At 51.5% G+C, this 8,267-nt stretch overlaps 1 protein-coding gene across 8 annotated transcripts in view; it reads right to left on the bottom strand.

Annotated features, from left to right (window-relative positions):
• The window catches only part of MYH9 (myosin heavy chain 9), a 116,717-nt gene extending 111,662 nt beyond the window's left edge, over window positions 1-5,055 (bottom strand). For 6 of the 8 annotated variants that reach the window (XR_005198417.1, XM_037735077.1, XM_037735082.1 and 3 more), the window contains exon 1: window positions 4,800-5,055. The gene's annotated coding sequence lies outside the window, so the exon portion shown is untranslated. The remainder of the gene's footprint in view (window positions 1-4,799) is intronic. The other 2 variants (XM_017519020.2, XM_017519019.2) reach the window with 2 other exon arrangements.
• Window positions 5,056-8,267: the final 3,212 nt, after the last annotated feature.

The raw sequence follows: 8,267 nt of genomic DNA, 5'->3' as shown, positions 1-8,267 counted from the left end.
TGTAATCCCAGCAACTCAGGAGGCTGAGGCAGGAGAACTGCTTGAGCCCAGGAATTGAAGGCTGCAGTGAGCTATGATCACGCTACTGCACTACAGCCGGGACAACAGAGCAAGACCTGCTTCAAAACAAAATCAAAAACAAAAAGGGAATCAAACCTTCCCTTGCCCAGAGCCAGAGTTGGAAGCAAGGTCTCCAGTCATCCAAGTGCAGTCCTCTTCCTGTATCACCCTTTGGCTATCTCCTAGACCACGGGAAACCATGTGTTTGAACTAAAACCACAGTCTGCACACCTTCTGGCCCAGCCAGGGCCCTGTGAAGAGGTTACTCAGCACAAGTTCATCACCAAGCACATCCAAAAGTGTCAGTAGATGGGCCTCATAGCCACCTGCGTATTCACCACTTGGGCATCATAGTCCACAAGCACAATACACGCATGCCTTGTACTGCATAGGGATAGAAAGAACACCAAGCTAGAAGCCAGGAAAACAATCGATCCCCCACCCTCACCCCCACCCCTTCAACCTGATAACCCAGGGAGTTAAGACTGATCAATTATATTTAAAACAAAAAGAAAAGGTGGGGGGTGGGGAGGCAGGTGCCGTGGCTCACACTCATAATCCCAACAGTTTGGGAGCCCAGATGGGTGGATCACCTGAGGTCAGGAGTTTTGAGACAAGCCTGGCCAACATGGTAAAACACCGTCTCTACTAAAAATACAAAAAAATTAGCCAGGGGTGGTGGCAAGCGCCTGTAGTCCCAGCTATTCAGGAGGCTGAGGCGTAAGAACTGCTTAAACCCAGGAGGCAGAGGTTGCAGTGAGCCGAGATTGTGCCACACACTCCAGCCTGGGTGACAGAGTAAGACCCTGTCTCAAAAAATAGAAAGGGTAGGGGAGCGGGCATGGTGGCTCACGCCTGTAATTCTAGCACTTTGGGAGGCCGAAGTGGGTGGATCATTTGATGTCAGAAGCTCAAGACCAGCCTGGCCAACATGGCAAAACACCATCTCTATTAAAAATACAAAAATTAGCTGGGTGTGGTGGCAGGCACCTGCAATCCCAGCTGCTTGGGTACTCAGAAGGCTGAGGCAGAAGAATCCCTTGAACCTGGGGGACAGAGGTTGCAGTGAACTGAGATTGTGCCACTGCACTCTAGCCTAGGCAACAGAGACTCCGTCTCAAAAAAAAAAAACAAAACAAAACAAAACATATACAAGCCAGGCATGGTGGCTCAGGCCTGTAATTCCAGCACTGTGGGAGGAGGAGGTAGGTGGATCACCTGAGGTCAGAAGATCAAGACGAGCCTGGCCAACATGGTGAAACCTCATCTCTGCTAAAAACAAAGAATTAGCAGGGTGTGATGCTGGGCACCTGTAATCCCAGCTACTCAGGAGGCTGAGACAGGAGAATTGCTAAAACCTGGGAGGAGGAGGTTGCAGTGAGCTGAAGTCCCACCATTGCACTGCAGCCTGGGCAATAGAGCAAGACTCTTTCTCAAAAAAACAAACAAACAAACAAACAAAACATATATATACACACACACACACATATATATTTATTATATACATTACATTTATATATAATATATGCATATATTAATATATACATATACATGTTATAGACACATATACATATACACATTTATTGGATATTACATGTTATATGTGTTACATGTATATTACACATATGTTATACATACAGCCAGTACATTTTAGGCCTTGTACATACCTTATTTCTTTCAGTTAACACATCTAACCCCGCAGAGTAGTATCTTGATTCCCATATTACACATGAGCACATTGGGGCAATGAGGCTATAAGACTCGCCAAAGGTCACAAAGCTAGTAAGTGGCAGGGTCAGGATTTGAACTCTGCCTGTTTCCAAAGCTCATGTTCTCTCCACTACCCCACTCTTCCCAGTCCTAACAATGGGATTCAGTAGGCCACAGGAGCAGCACTACCAGGGCTGCATTCTTTTGTCAGCAGAGGACTCCCACCCAGGGTCTCAGCACATCAAGGGTTAAGACTGAGAGGCAGTGACTCTCTGGGGCTGCACAAAGGGAAATGCACTTCCTGCCCCAGCAGGCAGAGATGCTGTTTTATGCTCAGTAAATTAGGTCGTTTGTTTAATTAAGATGACACACAGATTTTGTTATTCTAAATATTTTTGGAACATGATGCTTAGGAGGAAGCTGTCAAGACACAGATTTTTTTTTTTTCCTTTGCATTGGGTTTCTCTTTCTCCCCCTTCAAGAGAAGGGTAGGGCCAGGCTCGGAGGAAAACAACAGCCAGCCCCTCAGCTCCTTTTGAAATAAAGATGTCAAGCTGGTAAGGGGTGTCTTAAGCACTTTCCTGAAGGATTAGCTAGAAGAGGAAGTCGAGGAAGCACAGCCAGCCTGGTTTCTAGCAATACCCTACCAGGCTACACAACAATGCTGCATTTGTGAGTGTGTTTCTTCTTTTAAAGAGCTAACAGATCCTTGTTTTGTTTTTTCTGGAGCAAGAGCGGGCAAAAGACAGGCTGTGATTAACATGCGTCCTTCATCCTACAAGAGAGAAGTTGTCCCATCTCCAACCCCTTAGGTTAAAAAGTTTAAAAATAAAAGCAAGAAAGCCAGGGCCCTGATCCTCCCTCTCCCCTACCCTCCTGGACCTTTCAGATGAGCAGCCCCACAGAATGCCGCTCTTCTCTCCAGGGCCGGAGAACTCCCCAGAGTCTGCCAACGCCCGGCTCTCCAGACACCTAGATCTGCCCACCTGTGCTGCCAGGGCTTGCTGAGTGTGAAGACTGAAGCCCTTTGGTGTCACCCCACAGTCATGGAGGGCACAGTGGTTCTCAAATGACACTAAGCAATCTCTCCATGTTTTTAATTACCCCCCAATTACCCACTAAGAGGCTCCTCACTTTCTAACACCGCGTGCTTGCCTCAGTTTGCCAAACCTGCAATGTGCTTCTCCCTCATAGCAACTTCCTCCTTGTCCCAGAGAAGTGGCCCCTCTCAGCCTTGAAATTCCTCGAGTCCTTTGTCTATGGCATGGTTGGGAAACACATCACAGGCTGCCTTTGTATTTCACTCGCTCTGCCACTTTCCCCTTTAGGACTGTAAACTCCCCAAGGGCAGAGGCAGGGCCCCCTTCTCCCAATCCCCATGACTCATGGTACCTTTCCGGGGTCCCTGTCATCTCCACCTCACGTTAGACTCATCTACGGATTTGTCTCAGTTCTCCTCTAACTGCCCATGGGCACGGGCCGGGTCTTACTCAACCTCCCACCCCCCACCACCTGGCAGAGTCCCTGGCACAGAAAGGCCAGTTAAACATTTGTTCAATTACACATCTGTGTCCCCTTCCCCCCACATAGCAGCCTTGTATACAACCTATTATTAATTGAGTGATTGTCTCAACAGGCCTCCCTCCTTACCCAAAAAGGGACTCCTAAGCCATCAGGTGAGGTGATGAGCGCTGGCCCAGACAGTGGAGTTAGAATGGCCACAGTGTTGCCCTGCGTGGAGAAGGAGCTAAGGCTCTCTTCCCTTTCCAGTTACTCAACAGTTACTTTGAAATCCTGTTAAACCCGGAAAAGGGCGCAGTGAACCGAGAAGTGGCTGGGCCTCTCAACTGCCCAGTGGAGAGAGCCGCCAGTCTCCAAGACCTGGGGCTTTCCTCGGAGTCTCCTCCCCACACCGGCTGGGTGGGGCCGCGCGCTCACCCTGCCCACCCCTCCACCTCAGGACGGCGGCAAGCTAGTGATGGGGGTGCTCCATCTCAGTCTGAAACAGCGGGGCTTCCCAGCAGGAATAGGGGTGCTGCGGTCCTGTCTCCTGGGCGTGGCCCCAGAACAGGATGGGATGAGGACCCCAGCACAGGGAAGCGGGTGCGGGGAGTGGAGAATCGAAAACTCCGATCTGGCTCAAACACAAAAGAAGCAATCGCCCAGGCCTGGTGGTAACTGCAGAGCCAGCTGCCCCCGCGCCCCGCCCGGGCGGGACGGCCCCCGGGTCGGTGGAATCAGGTGCACGCCTGGGCGGCCCCGACGGCTGCTGCGTTCCGGGCCTTCCTCCCGGGGGGAACAGACCTCGGAGGCCGAGGGCTAGAGCAGGAGCTGGGGTGGCCCTTCCGGCGTCGCGCCCGGGTCCCCGCCGGGTCCCCCTTGTCCGGCAGCCCCCGCACCTTCCCCCGGGCCCTCCCCGGCCGGCCCGACCGCAGCGGGCGAATGAGGAAGTCGGCCGCGGAGGCGGAAACCCGGCCGGGTGCAAAGTCTGCGGCGGGACGGGCCGGCTCTGACTCAGGAGGACGCCCTGACAGCTGCCAAACGGTGCCCGCTGCCCGTTACCTCCGTGCCTCCGACCCGGGGAACTTCCACGGGAGCGGCTGCCCCGGGCTCCCAACCCGTGCGGCCCCGGGACGCGGCTCCAGAAGGGGTTAAAAAGTTTGCCCGAGTCGGGCCTGGGCGAGGCGAGGCGAGGGCGGGGCGCGTGCCCCAGCGGCAGGCGGAGGTCGGCTCCGGTGCCCAGTCCCGGGAACGCGTCGGGGGGCACAGGGGGTCGTCGGGGAGCGCCGGATCCCGGGGCCGCCCCTGCACCCCGAGGCCTCGCAGCCGGCGGCGCCCTCCCCAAGCGCCAGCGCGGGGGTCCTGGTGCCCCTGGGCAGGATGCGGCGCCGGGCCCGGTCGCCGGCGTTCGCGCCCGCCCACGCGGGTGGCGGGCCGCACCGAGGCCGAGAACCACAAGTCTACCCGGCGGCCGCGCGTCTCGCCCCCGCCCGCCTGCCCGGGGCGGGACCGCGGTGGGGCTCGCTCACCTGAACCTGGATCTGCCCGGGAAACAGGCGCTGCTTCTCCTGAGACGACTTTCTCGAGCGCTCGGGCGGCGGCCGGGTGGGGCAAGTGCACGAGGCGGGAGCTGCAGCAGGTCAGCCTCGCTCAGACTTCCGTGCCCTGCCCAGGAACCGCGGTGATCTGCGCGCCTCACCGCACCCAGCTGGGCTTTTCACCGCCTTCCCGCCCCGCCCTCGCAGCCGCGGGCCCATTCCCAGCCGGGAGCCGGCTCCGGGGCGGAGCCTGGGAAACAATCCCGCCTCCCTTCCTGCTTCACCCACTGCAGACCGCGCCTGGTCTTGATGGGCAGACATGTTGGCCTGTGGGAACGGGGGTGGGCGGAGCCTCTGCGGCCAGAGGGGCGGAGATTCATCCTCCTCTTTCGCCCCCACCTTCACCCTCTCCACCTTCCCCCGCGCTTCCTAGGCGGGAGCCCCGCCCCCTGGGGCGGGTCCAACGGACAGCCGGGTTCTAGGACAGCGATTGACACAGGGGGAATCCAATCAGGAGGCGGCGACTAGGGGCGCGGAGGGCTCCGGGCCGGGGTTTTGGTGCCTTGCCTGGGGTGGGCGAGGCCGGGCGGGAGCGGACTGGGAAGGTCTGGAACTCTGACACCCCGCCCCGCGAGCTGTTCTCTCAGACTCATGTCGTCCCGCCAGAAGGACAGATATTAAGTACCATATATGGGAAAAGTGCTATTTTACATAATTATGATGCCTTTGGGGGCGGGCATGGACTCAGCCCTGGATTCCTTTGTGGGCGTCCTGAGTTCGATTCCAGACCCTGTCTCTTTGGAGTCCGCACGCTGCTGCCTTTCAGCCTCCAAACTCTTGCTCTGGCCGTTCTCTCTGCCTGGAATAATACCCTTCCGAGCCTCTCTTCACTCCATGTCATTAACTCGCATACATCCTCTCAAGTTCTTGTTACAAATTGCACTTGTTACTGTCCACTACAAGAGGATGACAAATGTTTTCATTTTTAAGTGAAAAATCTTTTGATCCATTTGGGATTATTTTTGGAGGAAGAAACGTAACAATTTTTGTAATAGCCACTTGTCCAAACCCTGTTTTCTCCACTGATTTTAGTTGGCACCTTCATCACCTATGGAACTATTTTATACTTGAAGCTGTTTCTGACTTGGATACATTGATTTTTCTGTGTGCACCTGTGCCAATCCCACAATGCTTTAATGATGATAGCTTTATAATACATTCTATATCTATGAGGGCAAATTTTCCTAGGAAGCGCGGGGGAAGGTGGAGCGGGTGAAGGTGGGGGCGAAGGGGAGGATGAATCTCCACCCCTCTGGCCGCAGAGGCTCCGCCCATCCCCCGTTCCCACAGGCCAACATGTCTGCCCATCATTACTCTCTTACTGGAATGTTCTTGCTATCATGACAAAACCATTCTTCCATATTAACTTTAGAAGAAGAAAAAAAAACTATGTTCTAAAGGCAAAAGAAAGGTGGGAAAAAGAAAGATTTTGCAAGTCTGTGACAAAGAATTACTATCAGCAATATATAAAGATCTCTTCCCAGTTGATAAGAAAAATCTCAAAGACTCCAAAATAAAAATAGCCAAAAACAGGAACAGGTGACTTTAAAGAAGAATTATAAATCGCCAATAATTATTTTTAAAAGTCATCAGAATGCAAACAAAACAACATAGAATGCCATTTTTCACCTATTTCATTCAAAAAAATAAAAAATTAAAATGCCCAATATTGGTCAGGTTTATAAATACAGATGAGAAAGTATATTGATCAATTCTATCTGAGAATTGATCTGAAAAAACATTAGAAAAGTACACACATATGAACTTTAAAGTTCTTTGCGACATTGTTTATAGTCACTAAATGTTAGAAATAAATGTAAGCTATATTAGGAGATTGAATACATTGTGATACACTGTGATATATTCATAGGTTAAAAAGTACCAAAAAAGTCATTTAAATTTTTATGTAATCCCAGCACTTTGGGAGGCCACAGGGGGTGGATCACTTGAGGTCAGGAGTTCAAAACCAGCCTGTCCAACATGGCGAAACCCTGTCTCTAAAAAATAAAAATTTAAAATTTAAATTTAAATTTAAAAAAAATTTATGTAGATTTGTATTTGCTGAGTGAAAATATACTAAGTGGTCAGATGCAGTGGCTCATGCCTGTAGTCCTAGCACTTTGGGAGGTCAAAGGGAGAGGACTACTTGAGCCTAGGAGTTCAAGACCAGCCTGGGCAACACGGCAAAATCCGATCTCTACAAAAAATACAAAAATTAGACGTCCACGGTGGCACACATCTGTATTTCTAGCTACCTTGGAAGCTTAAGGAGGATTTCTTGAGCCTGGGATGTTGAGGCTACAGTTAGCCTTGATCGCACCACTGCACTCCAGCTTGGGCAAAGGAGTGAGACCCTGTCTCAGAAAAGAAAAGAAAAAGGAAAATCTAAGTGAAGACAAGCAAATTATAGAATGCTCTTACAATATGGCTTTGTCCTGGAGCAGTCACTCACACCTGTAATCCCAGCACTTTGGGAGGCCAAGGCAGGTGGATTGCTTGAGCTCAGGAGTTTGGAAAAAAAAAATGGCTCACACCTGTAATCCCAGCACTTTGGGAGGCAGAGGGGGGTAGATCACCCAAGATCAGGAGTTAGAGACCAGTCTGGCCAACATGGTGAAACTCCATCTCTACTAAAAATACAAAAATTAGCTGGGCATGGTGGCAGGCACCTATAATCCCAGTTACTCAGGAGGCTGAGGCAGGAGAATTGCTTGAACCCAGGGGGCAGAGGTTGCAGTGAGCTGAGATCATACCATTGCACTCCAGCCTTGGCAACAAGAGTGAGACTCCTTCTAAAAAAAAATAATAGTAGTAGGCCGGGCGCGGTGGCTCAAGCCTGTAATCCCAGCACTTTGGGAGGCCGAGGCGGGTGGATCATGAGGTCAGGAGATCGAGACCATCCCGGTTAACATGGTGAAACTCCGTCTCTACTAAAAATACAAAAAATTAGCTGGGCATGGTGGCATGTGCCTGTGATCTCAGCTACTCAGGAGGCTGAGGCAGGAGAATTGCCTGAACCCAGGAGACGGAGGTTGTGGTGAGCTGAGGTCACGCCATTGCACTCCAGCCTGGGTAACAAGAGCGAGACTCCGCCTCAAAAAAACAAAACAAACAAAAATAATAATAATAATAATAATAATAGTAGTAGTAAATAAAAAGACTCATTTCGATGTCACCACTTCTAAAACATCTTTCCTAACTCTCAAGGCCAGTTAGGAGCTCCTCGTCTGTACTCCAGTCTCCTGTATCCATTCTCTCATTATACTTACACACTGAGTTTTAATCATTCATTTACTTTGTGCTTTTCCTGCCCAGGCTGAAAGCGCCTGAGGACAGTCAGGGACTGAGCCCTATTTGTCTCTCTGGGTCCAGAACTAGCACAAGGCTTAGCATACAATG

Source organism: Cebus imitator, unplaced genomic scaffold (assembly GCF_001604975.1).
Source record: "Cebus imitator isolate Cc_AM_T3 unplaced genomic scaffold, Cebus_imitator-1.0 Scaffold722, whole genome shotgun sequence".
NCBI classification, from domain to species: Eukaryota; Metazoa; Chordata; class Mammalia; order Primates; family Cebidae; genus Cebus; species Cebus imitator.
Note: the sequence above shows the minus strand (reverse complement) of the source record. Positions and strands in the feature narration are given on the sequence as shown.